Here is a 22,675-nt window from a genome sequence, read left to right on the forward strand (position 1 = left end):
TTTTTGTTCAGCCACTTCATGGCTTCTGAGTGTGCTACTTTCTGCCTTCTCAATATAAAATCCTAAGATGGTGTTCTCATTATTTTTCTAGATGCTTTTGCAAATCTGTATGATAATCAAAAGACAGCATCTCATAATTAAACTTTTTTTTCATTTTGTTTTTCGAGACGGGGTTTCTCTGTATTGTTTTGGAAGCTGTGCTGGAACTTGCTCCGTAGAGCAGGCTGGCCTCGAACTCACAGATATCAGTCTGCCTCTGCCTCCTGAGTGCTGGAATTAAAGGCACATGCCACCAATGCCTGCCTGGCTACATAACTAAACTTTTAACAGAGAGTGTGAAGGTGCTTTTGTGGTCCACTGGTCTTGCCTGCATTCACAAATTCTGCTTTTATACTTGTAGTTCAGCTATTTTCTAATCATCACTGGATTTCCTCTCCCCTCTTTCCTGTCAGTTCAACAGCAAGTAATTTAAAAGTATCTCATTATTTTAAAACATCCATAGTATTCTAGCTCTTTTGTTATTGAGTTTTAGGTTTATAACATATTACTAGCAAAACATTAATTTCAGTCCCTAGTAGTTGACAAGTATGTGTTTGTGTATAACGTTTTGATAGATGATCCCACAATGTTAATAGAATTCACAAGTGAGTCTTTATTGATTTAATTTCTTTAATAGATACATGTCTTGAAATTTTTCAGAAATAATACTGTTTTAGAAAATGAACCTGAATGGAACAAGGAAAATCTTTCAATAAATAAAGTAAGTTGCAGATCAACAAAAGTCAACAATTCTAAATAAAAATCTGGTATTAATGAATGTATACATATGTGTGTATACACTTGCATATACATAGATATTTATATGTAAGTTATAACAAATGCCAAAACCTGTGTCAAAAATACAAACCATTCATCAAAATACATTTCTAATGAGCAAGGGTGGTCATGCTATGTATTAGAATAGAAGAGGGAATGTCTCCTCTCTTACAAGCTTTTTGAGAGAGGGGGTCAGACAGACAGATAAACAGACAGACAGACAGACAGACATAGAAAGCTGTAAATTATTCATGAGAGTGGTTGTGTGAGAAGGCAAGAAGGGGGTCTGAGGACTAGTTCCAGGTAGAAGAGATTCCTCACACTTGAGATGTAAAGGTACCATAAAACATTGCTTTATGTAAGATGAATAGGTCTTCCTGGTAGTTTTATTTTCTCTTTATAATGTTACAAGCCAATTATTTGATAAAATGAAGAAACTGCTAGAACTATGGGAAAGTAGTAAACCTTTGGGGAATGATGAAAATATCCTATTAGGTCCAGATACACAAGTATGGAAGACTAGATTGTCCCTGTGTCCCTTTATGACTGAGGAATTTCTATCCTCAGACAAATTCTCTCTCTCTGTGTCTCTCTCTGTCTCTGTCTCTCTGTCTCTGTCTCTGTCTCTCTCTCTTTCTCTTTTCCTCTCTGATTATGACACCTGTGGTAGTGTTTACATACCTGTAGCTTATTTGCCTTTAATTAAGCTGTAAAATTGGCCTTACATAAACTCATAACCTAGTTGTTCTTTGAGTTTCTTTGGTCAAGAAGGTGTCCCCAATGGCTTATTGTTTTGTCTCCAGTTCAGATTTGACCTGGAGACAAATTACTGCCTTTGCTTAGCCTTAGATAAGATCAAAGCCTTCGGATAGAAGGGAGTACAAAGTGGTTTTCTGGAACACTCCATAGTTTGGGCTTCACTGATCCCAAAAGAATTTGGATAAATCACAGTGCTTCCTGCTCTTGTTAGCCATGCAACTCCTGTTATCAAATAACCATCTACTTTAATATGAGACCTCAAAGTGCACAGAGGGAGCCAGCCTGTACCCATTACTGTCTTCACCCTGCAGAGTACACTTGGTTCCTTCTCAGCAGTTTTCGCACACATCACACCAGTATCAGGGACAGATTTGCTTTCTCAAAATCCAGTTGACTTTTTCCTTCATTGTTAAAGTGTAGATAATCTTGGCGAAATTATTCAAACTCTGTAGAGAGGGTGTGGATTTTGGAAAACATTTTGAAGACTGCTGTGATTTCCTACCCTTCTGTGTAGTTATGAAATGAATGCCATGCATTTCTCAGTAAGTATGGGATTTTATTTATCTAACTTCATAATTCAATAACATAATATGACTCTGAAACTAGGACAAAAATGAAAAACAAAATGTTCTTTCTTCAAAGTCTGTTATCTGTGGATCACAATCTGCCTGCCTAGAATCTGGCTTGTAGTATTAGACTTAGGTACAAGCAGACTTGGTGTGGAAAGCCTCCTGTACAGCCTGCTCCTCAATGAGGTGACTCACTCTATGAAGGAGAACTATTTCTGAAATCCAGGAGCTATTATAATACCTTCATACTGTGAAAAGCTGCACTGGCAGCTAGGATATGGTGTTCCCCTTATGAACATAATTTCAGGAAAAGACTCTGACTTTAATGGAACAAAACAATAACCAGAGTGCTTTGTAATCATGTCCTAACATACAAAAGCAAGCACCTTATCCAAACCACAAAAAAGGCCAAATGCCTTTTCACTAATTACAGTTCTGGCTGTACTCCATTCTTCCCTACTGCCTAGATAATAATGATTAATTATTGTCACAGAATTTCCTCTACTTCCTGGTCATAGCAGTTCATTCAGAACAAAAAACACAACTTCTTTGAAATCTATTCAGTGTTGCTAAATGTAAAGTCCAAGTCCTCAACACCCATTTTTTGTCACTGTCTTTGTGTGCTCCTATGCTTTGTTACAACTAGGAGTTGATGGTTTCCATAATGAGAACAACTGTGCTCTGTTACAGTTCTAGAGATCTTGGACTGGAGTGATCTGATGGGTCTATAGGGATGAGCTCACTATGCAAGACAGTCATGCTGCTGATTCTTCAGCAGCAGCTACTTTTCTAAGCACAGGAGAAAGTGGTCTGGAGAGAGGGGAACAAAACACCACCCAAGACAAATTTTGATGAGAGGAATTGAGAATTAATAGTCATAAATCATATGAAGAGCCTAGGAGTAGGCAGCTAAAGAACAGAGGATAATCATCCATGGATGCTTGCTCTATTCAGTGATTCAACTAGAATTTACAGAGGGTCAAATATGTACTTTGCATGGGGGACCCAGGATGCATCAACCGACACAGGAATCACTCTTCTTTCCTTTAGTATTTCTATCTGCTACCACCCCAGTATTATACAGTATAACTACTAAGTTAGAAAGTATCACTGTATCTTGTGCTCTTGATAAATGAGTGTTTGAGAAACCATGCTAAATAAGAAAGGCTAGTAATGATCTCCCTGGGTAAGAGACTGGGATGAGAGCTGAAGAATGAGAGCTAACTGAGTTAAGAGATAAATGAGGAGCACCCAGGAGAAGAGAAGTTTATTAATGAATTTGTCAGCCCTTCCCATAAGCTCCCACAAAAATAGAAAAAGTAAAAACCTGGTAACCTGGTTGACCAGGCCAAGAGTGTCCTGAGTCCAAACCAGGCAAAACACTGCAAGAAACTGTACATTCATGTACCTGATGAATACTAAAGCAAAATTCTCACCCATGAGTTAGTAACATAAAGAAAATAGCACAGTAAATGAATTATAGACCACTCTCAAGTAGGATTTATCACTGTATTGTAAGAAAGATTCAACATATAAAAATAGTCAACATAATATGCCATATTGACAGAATGAAAAGGAAATCTGTTTGACCATGCCAATCGGAGTGGAAAATGAATTTAATGGTTAATTAATTCTTGTGCTAAAAGTTATCAACACATTTAAAATAAGATCATAACTCATCTGGGTGGTGGTAGTACATACCCTTAATCCCACCCCTTCGGAAGCAGAGACAGGAGAATCTCAATGAGTTTGAGGCCAGCCCGGCTAAAAAGTGAGTTCCATTACAGCCAGGACTGTTACACAGAGAAACCCTGTCTTGAAAAACCAAACCAAACAAACCAACAAAAGAACATAACTCAGTGTGTTAAAGGTTTTATATACAAACCTTGTAAGTGTCATCACATTGACTAGTGAAAGACTGAAAATTCCCCTGCTCAGATGAGGAACAAAATGGGAATGGCTATTTTTCCCCTGTTTATCTATTAGAGTAAAATTTCTAGTAAGAGACAAGGGAGAAAAACCTTAATTCTAAATGAATAAGAATAAACTACTAATGTGTATACTTGTATATATGAAAATAACTGTATAGGTTCTAAACTATTAGTAATAATAGTAAACCTCAAAACTCTTAGAAGCAGTCATAATTTCAGTTAGCAGCAGAATGAAAAGTCAACAGGAAAATATCAACTGTGTTCCTGTATACTGACAAATAATAAAAAAGATTAAGAAAATAATTCAATATGAAATAGCTTCAACAACAAAACCTATATAAGAATAAACCTAACAGAAAGAAAAAATGGGTGCTAAAAATCACAAAATCTTGCTAATGGAAATATAAAAGAGCATAAATGTAAGACAATGTATGTCAATGAATTCAAACTACATAATAAACTTACACATAAAAACTTAACGTTACATAAGTGTATTTTTTGTGTGTGTATGTGATTGGATTTAGCAATAATGTCTTTCTTATGATGCCAGAAGATCAGGGTATGGAAGAAAAAATGTAAATTGTCCATGTTATTCTAGAATAATTGGTAGATATTTTGTTTTGAATATCATTGAATAGTAGTCCATCCAAGTCTTTTTGTATCTTCACGATATAATTTAGAAGGTCATGCTGCCTTTAGAATTTTTGTCATTACATGGATTATCAAAAATTTTTGCTTATGAAACTCATGTACAATTTTTGTAATACTTTTATATCCATGTCACACTATTTTTAAGTTTTTTTCCTATTGGCTATTAGGATTCCTTTACACAGGGACAGACCAATGTTGCCTTCCATATCTAAGCTCAGTTGTACCTATGCAGTCACTGAGCATACATTCTCTCTGAAGTGCTGAATCACTACTAAGGTCATAAATTTTGACATTGAACAGTGGGAGAAAAACAGTTTTTAAGAATGGAAGCACTCAACACTCTGAAGAATGAAAAACCTTGACCAGAAACTTTCTGAATATATTCAGAAAAACAAACGTGCCGAGGATTCAAGGTCATGTGTGTGCGATGAGAAGGATAACACAATGGCCATTCATTCAGCTGTAAAGTACACTTTGGCTAATGAGAGGTTAAGCTTCTGACAGAGCCACATAGTTGCGCGATGTTCAGAGACAGATTACAGTTCAGGAAACACGGCAGCCTTGAAGACTTTTATTTTTGGTAGCGTTGATAGATGAAGTCCTTGGTTTGAGTAAGATCTCTCACAGGATAAGCTTCAAATGCAATGAGTCAATGAGGGAGAGCGTGAAGAGCTGAACCTTGAAGCTGCTGATATACTCGTTACAGCTTACTGAAAAGATACCCAATCAGTCAATTTGGTCTTGTATTTTTTTTTCTTTTTTAAAATTCAATTGTTCCTTTGCTGCTGAGCTGTTCTGAATTTCTTATAAATTCACATCTAGTCTAATGTGGGTTTTGAAAATATTTCCTAATATTCTATAACTTTACTTCTCAGTCTATTATTATGTCCTTTGCTAAGTAAATTTTCAGTCCACTGTAATCTCTTTTGTCTATTTTTGTCTGTGGTGTTGAGATCTCAGTTTAAAGGTGTTGCCTGTACCAATATACTGAAGCATTTCTTGTTTCTTAGTATTTTCCTTGAACCAGATCTTATGTTCAAATCTTCAATTCACTGATGTTTGGGTTCCTATGCATCGTTTTCTGAAGAAATTCTTCTTTCCTTTTTGTGTTCTTTGCGAATCTGTAAAACACCAGTTGGCTATAGGTATGTTGGTGTATCTCTGGGCTCTCCTTTCATTTTCTGTGTTCTCTCTGTATTTTTTTCCTTCTGTGCCATACTATTTTGGTTACTATCATTTGTAGTTTATTTTAATACTAGATCCTCTGATATCTCCACTTCTGTTTCCTTTGATTGAAATATTTTTGTGTATTTGGGGGTATTTTATGGTTCTACATGTGCCTTTCTCCAAGTCTGTGAAGACAGGCATTTGAAGTTATATAGTGAGGTTCTCACTGATTCTCAGACAATGGGATACTCTATGTCTATTCACATTTTAACATTATCGGTTCTCCTAATCTTTGAACAAAGGAAGCTTTGCTATTTATTTGGATCCTATTCAGTTTCCTTGGACATTTCTGAGAGAGAGACAGAGACAGAGACAGAGAGAGATCACACAGATAGTTTGGAAGAAATTAACTCTAATCATCAGAAAACTCTAATTCAAAACTGTATTGCAATATCACCTCATATGAGATAGGGTATCTATTGCCATAAGGTAAAAAGTAACAAACATAGTGAAAATGCAAAGAAAGGGGAATCCATCCACTGTTAGCCAAAATAAGAATGAGTAGCCCATTGTGAAAACAGTAAGGAGGTTCCTCAAAAAGTTGAATTACCCTATAGTCCAGCAATATCACAGTGCCCCAAAAGAAACCAGATGTCAGGGAACATCTGCACTCTGTGTTTAGTTCACCACTATTCCATCACTAAAACATGGAATCAACATAAAAGTTGGTGAGTGACTGAGTGAATGAAAAGAATGTGGTGTGTATACACAGCAAAACACTCTACAGTCTTACAAAGAAGTTGTGTAGCACTTTGTGCTAAATGAAGTATGTCACCCAGAGAGAAAGACAATTTGGGCATGCCCTGGCTCACATGTGGAATCCAAACCCATTGATTTTGTAGTTGAAAATAGAGTAGTGTGGTTGCTAGAAATGGGAGGGAAAAGGGAACCAAGCATCAATTAAAAACAAATACAAAATAAATGAGAACTGATCTTAGACCTTCAGGCCCATTCATATATTTATTTATTCCACATATAGAAATTAAATCATGAGTAATAAACAAGGCTTGAAAATTTTGGGAACTCGCAATGCAGTGGGTAGACAACGCAGACAGAAAATATTTACACAGCATTTTATATAAATAATCCAGCAAAAATTCAGTCAGCTGTCTACCTGAAGTTTCCAGATTATCTTTCTGACAACAGGCTTGATTCTTACCTGAGAATTTATTATGCCTATTTACAGGACATTGACTAAAATTTATGGGCCAATTAAAGCAGAATTGCTTGCGAGATTTAACTGGCAGCTACCCACACAGTTAAATCTATCAAGAGGAGGTGCTTTGTCATTCCTAGAACATAAATTACACTATTTCAGTAAGGAGTGTGTCACTTGTATGAAAAACTGATTGAACAATGTGTTAAAGACCAGGTTCTATAGCAGCCCCTACACACTGTAGACCACTCTTGCAGGCATGTCCTTTATTCATGTCACAGATAATGGCAGAGCCTTTGTGACAGGGTGGAGACTCTGTAGAAGGATGAGCATATCAAGTAGACCCTTCCCCAGGCAAGTTAAGACTTGATATCATTGCCAACAAAGGAAGAGTTTTGGTATCTACCAAGACTAGAGTGTTGTTGGGAACTGCTGTAGAATTCATTAGAAAGGTACAGATGGGAGAAGCTATTTCTAGAAAAGCCTTTACCCATGTGTATTGCTGGAGAGATGGGGCAGACATAGCCAAAGTATCCCTGAAAATAACTAACATGAAGAATAAGATATGTCACACTTTCATATATGGGAAATAACAGCTAAAAGCAGAAGAAAACTAAGAAGATTGTAGCAGCAATGTTCAGGTTTTCTTAATCATATCACAATAATTAAGTTATTTATCTTCTCCATCCTATATGCATAGGTAACACTCTAATTGCAGATTCTATTCTTAGCCTTTGAAACTATTTATTTTTATTGTGTGTGCTTGCCAACATGTTTTTAAGTGTATAAGATGAATGTCGGTACCTGCTTAACCAATCAAGGGAATCTGGTTCTTCCTCAATCAGCGTTCTAGGCAGTTTTGAGCTACCATATGGATGGTGGGAAGCAAACTAGGTCATCTGCAAGAGCAATAAATGTGCTTAGCTGCTGCACCATCTTTTCAGTCCCTGTTGATGTGTTTTAAGCCACACTGATTAAAGGAGAAATTATAACAAACCTACGTTTTTACACCTTGGTTGGCTATATTTGTAATTCCAGATTCAAGCAGTTATCCCAAAGTCGTTCCAAATGGCCCACTCTACCATCTGGACAGTTTATATTTATAGACAGTGAAAAGAAAGGAAGTGTAATACAGAAAGCAGAAGAGAGAAGCCTGAGTTGTTAAGGCTTTTGTCTGATTTACTTGAATAAAATTTGAATAATTGACCACTTGGGATTGGCTGAAACTCAGAAACTAAAAACAAGGTTAGGATATACACCAAGTTTGGTTACAGTTTGCTAGTGTAATGTAATTTTAACCCAAACTTAAAATGTGCATATATAGCCCACTTTGCACATACATACACGCTATTACATGTGACAACTTAAAATATTTTTCATTCTGTTGGGCGGTGGTGGCACACGGCTTTAATCCCAGCACTTGGGAGGCAGAGGCAGGCGGATCTCTGTGAGTTTGAGGCTAGGCTGGACCAACAGCCTCCAAAATAATACAGAGAAACCCTGTCTCATAAAAAAATATTTTGCATTCTGTTTTAGTTCCTTTTAAAAACATTGGTCATAGCCACGAGTGAGCAAACTGTATTTGAAAGCAGTGGGCTAATGTATCATGACTTCTCAGTCTTCATTTCTCAAATGTCCATGGTTTTTTTGGGATTCAATTTCTTAGCATGCATATATGTAACATCTGGGGTGTGCAACTTTCCTCTACTATTGAGTTGATAGAAGCAACTCATGCCACTGCTCATCCTTTGCAATGCAACCCCACATTGCATTGAGAGATCATGCACATTTTGATGGGGTTCTCACATTTACCCATCAAAATCATGTCAATGGTAGTTTTGAAAATGTAGACAAACTTAAAAGTTTGAGTAAAGGAAGTTCCTGTAAATGTATGTTTCTTATAGGACTTATTAGACCTATTTTCATTTAAGGACACTCATGGCAAAATACCAGTAATAGCTTATAAGATAAATTGATTGATGTCTTATACTTTATTTTACATGGTAAGATTGAAAAGTTATCCCAAAACAATCCTAGCCAGTACATTAAAGGTAGAAGCTGGAGGATCTCTACTTGTGTGTCTGTCTGAAATGGTAAAATTCTGCCTCAAAAAAAGAACTAAAAACAATAACAAACCAAAATATTAAGCTGAACTGTATGATACTTAGAAAATTTGTATATTATTTCTAAAGTTTTTCTTGTTAATTGTGACTGATACATTAAAATTTTAATTGTAGAAGTCACGACCTTCGAAAAACCTTCTAGAATTGAATTTTATTAAAACATTGGCATTATGTTCTTTAGAAAGTGGCTAGTATTACTGAAATAGCACTGTAGAAAAAGTGATATTTTAATATGCCAAAAACTAAGATAAACATTTTAAAATGAACTTATAAAAGGAAAAGAAAAGAAAAAAGCAAATAAATGATGGTAAGATTACTCAGCAAGTAAAAGTGCTTCCTGACAAACCATAAGGGCTATACCTGATGCCTGAGACCCACATGATGGAATGGAAGAAGTGACTCCAGTATGTTGTCTTCTGACAGCCACAGGTCTGCATCATGGCACATGAATGCAGTGGCAAATTTACACGTGCTTGTTCATGCATGTACACACACACACACATAAACATACACACCACCACCACCACACACCACACAAACACACATACACAAACACAAAATAAATAAATACAGTAGGATTTTTTAAGCAGCAAAATGAAGGAAACTTAGACACAAGAAGCAAAGCTGTATGTTGTTAAAATTTTCCACTAACACGCAGTTATGAATCCTGTCTCTGTATAGATTGTAATCACATACCTCCTATGGTAGATCTTGACTGTACAGTCATTGGGTTCTTTGTTCTGACATGTTATATGGTAAAAATTCGAATAGATATTTTACTAAATATATTTTATGAAAATTTCAATAACTATTTGTTTTCTTCATATAAAAGAAAATGAAAAATATACTGTTTGGATTCTTGCTCAAATTCAAAGTCTTTAAGAAATTGTACATCTTTGTTAGAGCCTCATATGTAACAATTGGACCATTCTGACAAACGTCCATCATCTGAATACAATCATGAGAAGTCACTAGGGGGAAATGTCCTTGATGGGAACCTTACAAATAACTCACCAGCAGTACTCTGTAGCAGTGCTATCCAAAACAAAGGAAAGCTCTAGACCACTTCCAGACTGATAGAAATGGATCAAAGATCTCAACATAAATCCAGCCATACTGAAACTTTTAGAAGAGAAAGTGGGAGATACTCTTCAACGAGTTGGTACAGGAGACCACTTCCTAAACATAACACCAGTGGCACAGGCACTGAGATCGACAATTAACAAATGGGACCTTCTGAAACTAAAAAGCTTCTGTAAGGCAAAGGACACAGTCAAAAAGACAAAAAGGCAGGCCACAGAATGGGAAAAGATATTCACTAACCCTACATCTGATAGAGAGCTAATCTCCAAAATTTACAAAGAACTCAAGAAACAAGTCTCCAAAACACCAAAGGATCCAATTAAAAGGTGGGGTAAAGAGCTAAATAGAGAATTCTCAGTAGAGGAGGCTAAAATGGCCAAGAGACACTTAAGAAAGAGCTCAACATCCTTAGCCATCAGGGAAATGCAAATCAAAACAACTCTGAGATTCCTGTCAGAATGGCTAAAATCAAAAACACCGAAGACAATTTATGCTGGAGAGGATGTGGAGAGAGAGGGACACTCCTCCACTGCTGGTGGGAGTGCCGACTCATACAGCCTCTTTGGATATCAGTATAGAGATTCCTCAGGAAAATGGGAATTAATATACCACTAGACCCAGCAATTCCACTCTTAGGCATATATCCAAATGAGGCAAGTTCATACAACAAGGGCATCTGCTCCACTATGTTCATAGCAGCATTATTTGTAATAGCCAGAACCTGGAAGCAACCTAGATGCCCCTCAACTGAAGAGTGGATAGAGAAAATGTGGTACATTTACACAATGGAGTATTACTCAGCAGAAAAAAACAATGGAATCTTGAAATTCGCAGGGAAATGGATAACAATGGAAGAAACCATCCTGAGTGAGGTAACCCAGTCGCAAAAAGACAAACATGGTATGTACTCACTCATATATGGATTTTAGACATGGATCAGGATAGTGCCAGTCTGCACTTCCACTGATAGAGAGTCTGGGAAACAGGAAAGAATCTAAAAGATATGCATATATGCATAGTACCCAAGAGAAGAGGATTGAGACAAGATCCTCTGAATGGATGGGGAACACGGCGAGGGGTGGGGGGGAGTGGGACCTGGGAAGAAGAGAGGGGGTGAAGAGGAAGAGAGTTGGTCATGGGGGAGCAGGAAGTTAAGGGGGTGGGGGTAGAATAGGGGGAAGAGGGAATCATGGGATCGAGTACAGATCAGGCACCAGAGCGACCTCGAGTGATCTAAAGGGATAGCACCAATTGGCAGGCTGGGCAATGTGGAGAGACCACCTCAAATGCCCATTCCTGATAATGAACCTGATGTCTATAGCCATCCAGGAGCCTTCACCCTGTGACTGATGGAGGCAGAGGCAAACACACAGTTGATCACTTAACTGAGCCCAGGGAACCCAGTGACAGAGAGAGAGGAGTGATAGGCAGATTGGCAAAGGATGGGCTGGCAAAACCACCTGAGATGGCTGATCTGAACAGGGGAGAGCTCTTGGACCCCAGACCGACAGCGGGGAGGCCAGCATGGGACTGATCTGGACACCCCCGGTGTGAGTGTCAGCGAGAAGGCCTGGGCAACCTATGGGGCCCTGAGCTGTGGATCAGTGTCTATCCCTGGTATACAAACAGTCTTCGTGTGCCTATAGCACAGGGAGGGATGCTCTCTCAGCCTGGACTCTTGGGGGAGTGCCTGGACCCTACCCAGAGTAAAATGACAGACTCTAGATATCCCCTATGAGGAAGGATTTGGCAATGGGGTGGGAGGGTGGGGGGGAAGGGGAGTGCGGGAGGAGGGGAGGGAGAGGGAACTGGGATTGACATGTAAAACAAGCTATTTAAAATTAAAATAAAAAATGATAAAAAAAAGAATGTAAAGCTAAATGTGGCCATCTGAGGCTCCTGTTCCCATAGAAGGGCAATGACCTCTGCAAATAAAGCTCTGCTTAACATTCACAAATAAATTCAGCCACAACTGAAACCAGAGGAAATACAGGAGTCCCCTATTTAACTGGCCCTCTCACTAAAGGATATGACTAGCTGTCTGCTATATCCCACAGCCCAGAAAGAAGCCCCTCTAACATCTAGAATTTTGAAAACTAGTGTTCCCATATGATTTCTTCCCCTTCTCTCTTGTTTAAGATGTGTTTAAGAAAGATTTTAATCTGAAATTTTTAAGTGCTTTTAGTGTTTTCAGTAATAAGTTTTCTATTTATATCCATATAATTTTATTTATTCAATTTTTCCATTAGAGAGAATATTGTTTTCTTTTCTTTAGTTTCCCTGTTTAGTTTCTTCCTTTCTTTGTTTCTTTCTTTCTTTCCTTCCATTGTGTTTCCCTGTATTTTATAGTATCTTGTTTTTATCATATTGAATTTCAAAATACTTGTATTTATTATTGTTTATTCCACTTATTAAATATATTCACTTTAAAAATCATTTTCACTGTTTGCAAGTCTTTCCATATCCTCTCCTCCTGTAGTCACTGGCTATTGTCTTCTGCTAGGTAGCATTCCTCTCCTCTCATTTTTCTTCTTCCTTCTCCCTTTTCTCCACTTATTTTTCACCTACACTTATCTCATATGGTTACTATTTCAACTCTGTCCTAAATAATATTGACCTGCATAATAGTCTGCAGTGGTTTTGCAATGATCTATGCTCATGGCAAAGTTTTAGTGGCTTATAATTGACCTTAAGTGCTTTTTTTAATTCTTTATGGTTTGATGCTGTAGGTGCTACAGGAATTTCTTTCCTCCAACTGAGGGATACTAAGTAGTAAGCCTTAAAGAATACATGTTCATTAAGAAAGTAGCTCACACTACTGCAGACAGATGTCTGAATCAGCAGATGAGTACACGGTAAACACAGAAAAACAAGAAACATGAAAATATTTAAAATAAAAAACAAATAAAGTTTTACTAAATACAAAATAATCAAAATATTTTCCATATCTAAAAACACAAAAAATTAATGTCAAGAAAACTATAAAAATTACAGATATATGTACAATGCTTGAATTACATGTGGGTCATCCAAGAAATCAGAGAAGTAAAAGTTCCCACAGTCAAATGAAATTAAATCACTACTTACTTCTTATCTTTGGATAGAAATTAATCATTTTAAGAGGAAAGTTTAGAGCTATGAGTGTTTATGTTAAAAATAAGATATATAAATTTCCTTAACCTAATGGTACACATAAAGGTCATAATAAGTCAAGAAAAATCTAAACTCTATAATAGACAATAAGAATTATTAAAGATAAGAGGAGAAGCCAATTAAAGGGAGACTAAAAGAGCAATATATTGAAACAATTCTAGTGTTGTTTCACTGAAAATAAATAAGGTTCAAAAATCTCTAATACAACTAATCAAGTGAAAGAAAAATATACTCAACTTCATATGGAAAAACAAAAAAAAACCCAGGAGAGATAAAACAATGGTGTGCAATAGAAGAGCTTCCAGAAGTATGACCATCCCTGATTTCAAGCTCTACTACTGAGGTATAGTAATAAACACCTCATGATATTGGCATAAAAACAGACAAGTGGACCAATGGAATTGATCCAAGCCCCAGACATAAACCTACACAACTATGGACACTTGATTTTTAACAAAGAAGTCAAAATTATACAATGTTTTTCTTGGCTTCCCATTCACTATTTATTTTATCAAATAGCTCCCCATGGAAGCATGGCAACCCAGCAGCCACCAAGGCATCAAAATTGGCAGTTTCAGAAACTTAGCTACACATATTGGTAGTGATCCTCTTTAGTAGAATTCAAATACACTCTTGCTTCAAAACTTGCATAAGCTGGCAAAATATAAGTTTATTGAATTCAGCTTTAAAAAAAATGCCATTCCCTGAATTGATATAATTAAAATTCTTTGTCAAAACATGCATTATATAAAAGGCTCATGCTTTACCTAAGTTGTAAGAAGAGTGTATGAACTTATGAGGTAGACATGATTAAGAATGGAGCACAGGGTGGGGGGAGAGGAGAGTGATGGAAAGGGGAGAAGGGGGGGGGGAGGAGAACAGTAAACCTGAGACATGGTAGGAATAGAGGAAGGCAAGAAAGGATATGCCTTGATAAAGGGAGCCAGTACAGGTTTGGAGAGAGGACTGGCACAGAGGAAATGGTAGGGGATCCACGGGATAACCCCAAATAAGAATCTAGACAGTGCTGAAGAGGCTGCCTTTGATGCTCTTCCCCTATAATGAGATTGATGACTATCTTGGTTACCATTCCTAGAGCCTTGACCCAGTAGCTGACTGAAGCAGAAACAGACACCCACAGCTGAGCACTGAGCCACATTCCTGGAATCCAGTTGCAGAGAGGGAGGAAAGATGACCAAATAAACCAAGATGGAACTGGAGATACTCACTGAAACGTTGACCTGACCTAATGAGAGCACGCAGACCCTAGTCGTTAAAGTGGGGGAACCAGCATTGGACCACACCAAGCCCTTTAAATGTGGGTACCAGCTAGGAGGTCAAGACAGTCTATGGAACTTCAACAGTGGAGCGAGTGTTTATTCCTAGGCCACAAATGAACTTGGGGAGCCCATTCCCAATGAAGGGATACTATTCCAGCCCAGATACGGAAAGGAGGGCCTGAGCTATACCCCAAATGATGTGATAGACTTTGATGATCCCCCATGGAGGGTCTCACTATCCCTGGAGAGTGGGTGATGGGTGGGTTGAGGAGTCAGTGGGAAACAAGGGAGGTTGGGTGGGTGAGGGAATGAGTGAAAGGGTATGTAAATAAAGAGTGTTTATAAAAATAAAAAATGTAGCTGGGCGTTGGTGGTGCACGCCTTTAATCCCAGCACTCGGGAGGCAGAGGCAGGTGGATCTCTGTGAGTTCGAGGCCAGCTTGGTCTACAAAGTGAGTTCCAGGACAGCCTCCAAGACAATACAGAGAAACCCTGTCTCGAAAAAAACCAAAAAATAAAAAATAAAAAAAGAAAAAATGTAAAAAAAGAAAGTCAATCTAAAGAATAATTGTTATTATTAAAAACATAATTCAGTTTTTCTTTTGGAATACTTAGAACAGTAAATAACCCACAAAAGAGCCATCTTCTGGTAATGGGTGAGCCCTTTTGAGAAGAAAGAAACTAGATACCTTCTTGAGATAGTGTCCAGCCCTCTGAATAAATTTGTTTTATCCTGAAATCAAATCTAGATCAATTAGCATCAACACATCAGTTACTCCAAAGGGTAATTAATCATGAAAACTATCTTTAGAAAACAGAGTAACTTTTATTTAATTTAAGAACATACCAAATATTTAAGCATTATAATTTTAAAGGCCAAAAAAATAGAAAAGATGTGGAATTCCAGCTTAATTACCTCTAAAATATTTATAAAAATATATGTAAGATGGAACTATAAGACCTTTTTCTCTTTGAAATTAATGAAAGGAAATAGTTGGGGGAAAGATTTGACCACATGTTCATTTTCTCTAATTAATCCCAAAGCTTCCCTAATTCCAAACACACACAAACAGGAGTCATGCTATTGTTGTATCCATGAAATACACGTTAACTTCAAGGAAAGACATTAACTCAGGATAAAAGGATAGAAAAAGATATTCCAAACACATGGACCAAAGAAACAAACTGGCGGAGCTGTTTTATTATCTGAATGCTCCAGGTTTTGTTGACTCCCCATGGGAGACCTTACCGTTTCTAAGGAATGTATAGTGGGGTAGTTTGGGGGAAGGTGGAGGGGAAAAGGAGGAATGGAGAGAGGGAGAACTTAGTTGGTATGTAAAATGAACAAAAGTTTTAAAAAAATCTTTGTTCTACCAAATTTTAAAATCTAAAATAAGTGGGTAATTTTCTTACCAAAGTTAAATCAATATCAGGAAAGCAATTTAAACAGACCTACAACCCCTATTGAAATAGAAGGAGTAATTAACAACATCCCAACTAAAAGAAGTTCAGCACCAGGAGGTTTTAGCACAGAATTCTACCTGACTTTCAAGAAAGAGTTAATGCTAATACTCCCTTGAATTTTCTCCAAAATTAAAATAGAAAGAACTTTGTCTAATTCGTTTCCAGGAAATGGTATTTGAGAGTGGTCAGCAGAAGAATTTCCCAGTAGCTGATGAGAAGCCTATATGGACCATAAAGAGTAGATCTGAGGGAGACATCAGAGTATCCACTCCAAAATAAAGAATTAAAGGGAGAAAGCACAGTCAAGTTCATAGAAATAAATGTGTTTTAAAAGTTAAATGGGCATATTTGTGATGGGGGAAGTCCTTCTGTGTATATGTTTGTCTTATTGATTGATAAATAAAGGACTGTTGGCCAGTAGGGAAGCAAGATAGGTGGGATTAGGAATCGAGGAGGATTCTGGGAAATGTAATCAAAAGAGAGAGTCACCATGTGATCCTGGGAAGAGAGGATGCATGAGGCTGGTGTCCTCAGTAAGATAAGACCTTATAGAAATATGTATATTCATGGGTTATTATTTAAGATGGAACTAGGCAATGAGAAGCCCTGGACATCAGTCAACAGCATTGTAACTAATAGAGTCTCTGTGTGTTATTTGGGGTTGATGCAGCTCTGGGACCAGGTTGGTGGGAAGATTATTCATTACATATTTGGGTATACAATTGTAAAAGAGAAGCTTTTTCTTTGCTAGCCACTTTGGTATATCCCCCGCCAGCTGCCTGGGCTCTGCCACATTTTAGTCCCCAAATAATCACACAAGATGCTGTATTAATTATGAAGCTGTTGGCCTTGCTTGTTTCTTACTGGCTAGCTCTGACTTAAGTAATTACCCCATAATTGTGAATCTAAGTATTTCTCTTACCGGAGAGGTTTCCGGGCTTCCTACCCCAATGGCGTTACATCTCGAACTCTCCTGTGTTTCTCCTTCCCAGAATCCTCCTGGACTCCTAGCCCCACCTATCTAGATTCCTATAGGCTCAACAGTACTTTATTGACAAATAACAGGCAAATAACAGGATTCCCCAACATCTCCACTTTTCTGTTTAAACAAAAGAAAGGTCTTAATTTTAACATAGTCAAATTGTATATGACAGAACAGTTATCAAGTAAGAACATAGTTACAATATTTTAGCAAGATTTAAAGAAAATATCATCCATCCCATCCTTGTGAGTCCAAAGTCCTATATGTAGCTTATCTTTTATCATAACTAAGGAAAACTATAAATATAACTATCTGTCTTCAACTCCATCAAAGACCACAGATGGATAATATATAAACACGAGGATTGATAAAGACATCTTACTGCCTGGACAGTCACCCGAAGTTCCACTGTAACATTGGGGCATCCATCTTCAGCCCATAGGCCACAATGTGTCTGGAACACTTCTCAGCAAAGCAGGAAATTTCAAACTGTCCATCTGCGCTGGCAGTCTGTCAGTCATTTTTCTTTGTCCTGCAGAAAGTCTCGTAGACTCTTTCATGAAGCAGGAACCCTGTAAGACTGAGTTCAGCAGTCACTTTCCTGTGGGTTCTGCTTGTCCAGTTTATACAACAACAGTCAAGCAGTACAGGCAAGAGCAGTTCTTGCCCAAATGGCTAATCTTGCCATGTTGAAAGCAAACTCCATAACAAGTTTCTTCGATGCCCATCTTCCTCTCAGACGTAATTAGTGCTGCCAGGAGCAGACATTTCTCATTGTCAAGAAAAACACTAAACCATTTTAAATGCCATTTTCTGAAGGTCTTTGAAAGGTTTGAAGACTATCTCAAATACATCTCTATATATCTAGAAAACCTAACTCACCTAACTATAAATTATATTATAAGTAACTATCTATAATCTGTATTCAATTATGCATTACGTCATAAAAGATCAGTATAAGCACAATAGCTACCCTGAGGACCATCAAACAAACAGTAACTCATTGTGTGGTATCAAAGTCTAAATCTCTCTATATTGTTTTTTCATAGTACCCTTTTATCTTTATTTCTTCACATACCTCAGTCCGCATTCATTTAACTGAAGCTGGCTTTGGAGTTGGATTGGCTCTCCTACCCTAAACTCAAGCATATTATTTAAATACGATTCAGAATTTCTGTATTATATCAAAGAGCCATTGATATAAGACAGAAGAAATAAAATGAGGGACTGTTATCTGTGGATTTCTTTTTCTGAACAGTCTAATTTCCTCCAGGTTTTCCATCTTCCCTATTGTCATCTCTTCTGTATGCATACATATGAAAGTTAAAATATTTCTTTGTTAACATTAATGTTTGAGTTTTCCAGAGAACAAGGGATTTCCTGACAGCAATCTTCAACTGCTTACGAAAGAGAATGAGGATCCACTTCCTTGACTTCACCTGATTCGACTGGAGGCATCTGAACTGCCCCACATCATTGACTCCACCTGACAAGCACTATCCTGAAACTGGCTTGAAACTACATCACTCTACACAACTCCGGACCAAGAAACTGAAACAGCACATCTTCTACAATCTGGCCAGAGGTTCAGATGAGAGCTTCAATCAACACTAGAACCCCAGTCAGGAACTTCAATCAAGCATCTCCTGCCATACAGAGACTGTCTGATCTACTGAGATTTTGTTATACTAACATTTTTCTTCTCACAGGTCCCCATGAGATTATCATTGTCCCATCTCAGCAGGAAGTAGTTCTGAGAATTCCATGCCCCCTCTCCCTACTATTGATATTATGAGATTGTTTACACCTGTTAGTGTTAGTTTTCAATTATTTTAGAGTTGGGATTGGAAGGAGGTGTTCATATTTGGGTGTTTCTTTCTGGTAAGTTTAGGTAGATAGAATAGATGTTTGATACATTTTGTTCATGGACATAAGTTAGTTGTCCTTTTTAGACTAAAAGGGTAATTGTAGGAGGAAGTCTGATGCCGCCATTAAACATGTGACTTATTAGAGGCGCATACAGATGAGGTAATAAAAGGGCGGTTTACCACACCGCTAACCACACCCACTTTAGGCAGGACTAAAAGACGTATATGGCTGGACGTAAAGACGTATACGTACGTAGGCGGAACTACGTCACTAGTGGCTAGGGGGCGTTACGGGGGAAGGCATAAAAGGCAGCACACAGGAAGTCTCGGTCTCTTTTCCTGGAGTTCGGCTTCCGGTTTGGCAGCTGAAAACTGCTTGGCTCTTCTGGGTTTGGTATCTTGTGAGTAATTTCTACATTAAATACTTAGCTTTACTTTCAGTAATTGTGTGTTGCGTATCGTTACAGCGTCCATTGAAGCCTACATACAATGTTGGTGAAAAGGATATGCTAGTTGAAAAGAACAGAAAATACTAAAGATAACACAATTTTTGATGTTGTTTTTGTTTAACAATTTGTTTTTGACACAGAATTTCTCTGTATAGCCTGAATGTCCTGGAACTCACTCTGTAGACCAGGCTAAACTTGAACTCATGGAGATCCACCTGCCTTAGCCTCCTGAGTGTTGAGATTAAAGGCATGCATCACCATAGCCCAGTTAAGATACTGCACTTTTGCCAAATGGTGGTGGCACATGCCTTTAATCCCAGCATTCAGGAGGTAGAGGAAGGAGGATCTCTGTGAGTTTGAGACCACCCTGGTCTACAAGAGCTAGTTTCAGGACAGCCTCCAAAGCCACAGAAAAACCCTGTCTGGAAAAACCAAAAAAAAAAGATACTGCATTTTTAAACTAAATATTTGGAACAAAATTCCATGTCCACATTGACCAAAACGAAGAGGGAATCAAAGCAGACATAATAGGACATCTAATACTTGATGTTGTCTACTGACTCTGGAAAGTCAGGTAAGAGTCGCTAATGATACTGAATGGCTGGTGTGCAAAGTTAACACAGCAGTGTGATTGGGTATTTATACTGAAAGATAACTAAAAGATCAGAGTGGACTAGGGAGACAGGATATACAGACATAAAGCATGATGTGAGAATTAGCTATTGACACTATAAACACATCCATCATTCTTACCCCTTGAGCCTTCTTCTCTTTGCAGTGGTGGTATGGCAAGCCAAGACTCTGATCTGGTTTAAGCCGGAGCTTATGAGTAATTTCTAAGAAGCCTTACTTCTTGAATTATAGAACAGTGCATATGTGGCTTTCATCTTTTTTTTAATGCGCTGGCAATGATTGAAGATACTGTAGCTATATAGTACTCAAAAGTACTGCTAAAGAGTAGCAGAAACATACCCCAATGTCACAGGACTGCAGTGTCAATGAAAACAGTCACTATTTTGCCAACTTAAAATGTAAACTCCAAATTTTAAGTCATTTAAACTGCATTTCTGCTATTATTAATGATTCTCAAATAGCATCATAACTAAAACAGAAAACTAGTGACATAAGCTAGGAAATATTTCATGGGAATTTTACCAAATGCTGAAATGGCAACTGGGAACAGAAAGACCAAAAATGTAAAATATGTCATGGTTCACTCTCCAAGGGCAGAGAAATGTAAGAGGGATTGAAGACTTAGGGGGCCTTTCTGAGGATCCAGCTCATGAAGAGTCCTTTTATTGGCCAGTCCCCTACTATTCATATGTCATTTATTAATCATGAAGTTATTTTAATCCTCTTAACCTTTTCAAGTGTTTTGTCCAGTTTCACAACTTGTAATTCATATTCCTGTTTAGTAACCACATATTTCCACTATCAATATATTTCAAATATACTTTCAACAACTAAGCCCTCAAAGCAGAATGTTCTTCTCCAAAAACAAAGACACCGTTTTCTGGATAACTTTGTAGCAAGTGGTGTTTACCTATATTTTCAATTTTACTGTTTTAACTGGCTGGGGTAAGTACTGTGCGATGCTCTCACTTAACTGAAGCCCCCTCCTCCAATAATTGTTCCATTATGGCATATGAGTTGAAAGATGAAGTCACATACCCATCTTCCTTCTCCTGCACTTACAGAGACCATGGGAGGATAATTTCCACTTCATGGGGCTTTGTACAGAGTGACTCTGAAATTCAAAGCAAACAGGCATCTTGGCTCTCTCCTCTTCCTGCCACCCTTCCTGGGTCCTGCTCTGAACTTCTCAACCTTGCCTGTTTATCACCAGCTCATTAAACATGATTTCATCTTTCAACTTCCTTCTTGATACTGTGGTCAGTTAAACCTTTCCCCTACCTCCCAATTCTTCTCTTCAGATATCATACCTCTCACTGACTCCACTCTTGGGGGGCATTTCCAAGCTTCCTTCTGGTTGCAGAATCCACTCTGGCCCTCTTTCTTGTTCCCCAATTTCCCACCCAGAACCAGACTCCTCCCCACTCTGTTCCATCCACCCCTCAGCTTGTCTTCCAGGTCTGGATGTTCTCTCCTGGCTGTTCCCCAGCAGGCTTAGTTCTTGGCTTTGCCTCTCTTGTGAGAAAGACAGTTCCAGTTTCTTAGGACATACTCAGCTTTGCCAAAGTTCTCTGTCTTTAGATGCCACCCCCCAGCTTCTCCACTGAGAAAGATGACATTTCTGGGCCCAAGTTTTTCAGAGTAGGGATGAACTGATCCACTAAAGCTGGTGATCCGCCTTTTGATGTTGTTTTTCCTTTACGAAAAATTCTTCCACCCGCAATGTCCTGTCACATTGAGAAGATGTTAAAAATGTATTCCTCCCAAGAGGATCAGATGTAGTTAATCTTTGTGGATGTTGGAATTATTTAACAGTTCAGAGACAGATCTGCTATGTGTGTGTAGGGTTTTGAACCAGAGCAGACACTGTGCCTGGTTTGTTCTCCACATTCCTCCTTTCTGAAGGAATTAAGATTTGTGTCACCTTCCATCCCTTGTCCTCAGTCACAGGTCAGCCCACACTGACAGAGGCAAAGTGAGCCTTCATAGTTCTCCAGAACACTAGCCGAGGAGGTTGGCAATATAACAAGGCCTGGATGACTGCCAGAGAAAGGTTGATAAAGGGAATTAGAAAGACTCTGACTAAGGGGAGCAGTGCTGGCTGACTGGTCCTGGAAACCCAAGGAAGTGATGGTGGGAAGGACTCTGAATGTCATACTCTGATTTCTGTCTTGTTTTTCCTTTTACCTGAATTTGCTAAAGTATGAATACAGGTCTGGAAATCTACTCAATGAGAAAATTGGGACAAGAGAGATTGTTACTCAAAAAAAAAAAAAAAACTGTTTCTTCATAACAGCATAAAGTGTGGTGTGAAACAGTCAACTTCTTAATGAGATAGCGTCTGTCTTGTGAAACACATGCATACACACAGATACACACACACATATTCGTGCATATGCACGTGAATGTATACACACATGCATATGCACTCATGTGTGCATGTATATACAGATGCATGCATATACCAACAAACGTGTACATGCATAAAACATACACACACATGCTTGTATATACACACTCACACACAAACA

The 22,675-nt window shown here is 38.0% G+C and overlaps 1 long non-coding RNA gene across 1 annotated transcript in view; it reads right to left on the bottom strand.

Annotated features, from left to right (window-relative positions):
- The window catches only part of LOC106020976, an 88,643-nt gene extending 67,047 nt beyond the window's left edge, over positions 1 to 21,596 (bottom strand). The window contains exon 1 of the long non-coding RNA XR_005877544.1: positions 21,455 to 21,596. This is a non-coding gene — a long non-coding RNA (uncharacterized LOC106020976). The remainder of the gene's footprint in view (positions 1 to 21,454) is intronic.
- Between the last annotated feature and the right edge of the window lie 1,079 nt (positions 21,597 to 22,675).

The sequence above is a fragment of the Mesocricetus auratus genome, unplaced genomic scaffold (assembly GCF_017639785.1).
Source record: "Mesocricetus auratus isolate SY011 unplaced genomic scaffold, BCM_Maur_2.0 Super-Scaffold_4256, whole genome shotgun sequence".
NCBI lineage: Eukaryota > Metazoa > Chordata > Mammalia > Rodentia > Cricetidae > Mesocricetus > Mesocricetus auratus.